The sequence below is a fragment of the Nanorana parkeri genome, unplaced genomic scaffold (genome assembly GCF_000935625.1).
Source record: "Nanorana parkeri isolate BGI_ZX_2015 unplaced genomic scaffold, ASM93562v1 scaffold1533, whole genome shotgun sequence".
Lineage (NCBI taxonomy): Eukaryota > Metazoa > Chordata > Amphibia > Anura > Dicroglossidae > Nanorana > Nanorana parkeri.
In genome coordinates, this window is record NW_017307801.1 from 167,428 (window position 1) to 167,925 (window position 498).

The window sequence follows — 498 nt, forward strand, 5'->3', positions numbered from 1 at the left end:
CCCCCCATGGAGAATGGCAGACCTGCAGGGTGCATACAATGTCGCCGAGATCACTTGTACAAAACAAGCGGCGGCTTCCCCGCTGTACATTTAGGTCTGCTTGCCCAAAGCAGGGCCAAATGTAGAAAACAACTACCCGCCCGGCACCCGAAACTGCATGTCTCGGGCATCAGGATATAGGAATTCCACACCTCTGCTGCCCCTCTACTCCCTGCTGCCCCTCTACTCCCTGCTGCCCGCCCAGCGCCCGGAACTGCATATCCCGGGCATCGGGAGATAGGAATTCCACACCCATGCTGCCCCTCTACTCCCTGCTACCCGCCCAGTGCCCGGAACTACATGTCCCGGGCATCGGGAGATAGGAATTGCACACCTCGGCTGCCCCTCTACTCCCTGCTGCCCCTCTACTCCCTGCTACCCGCCCAGTGCCCGGAACTACATGTACCGGGCATCGGGAGATAGGAATTGCACACCTCGGCTGCCCCTCTACTCCCTGCT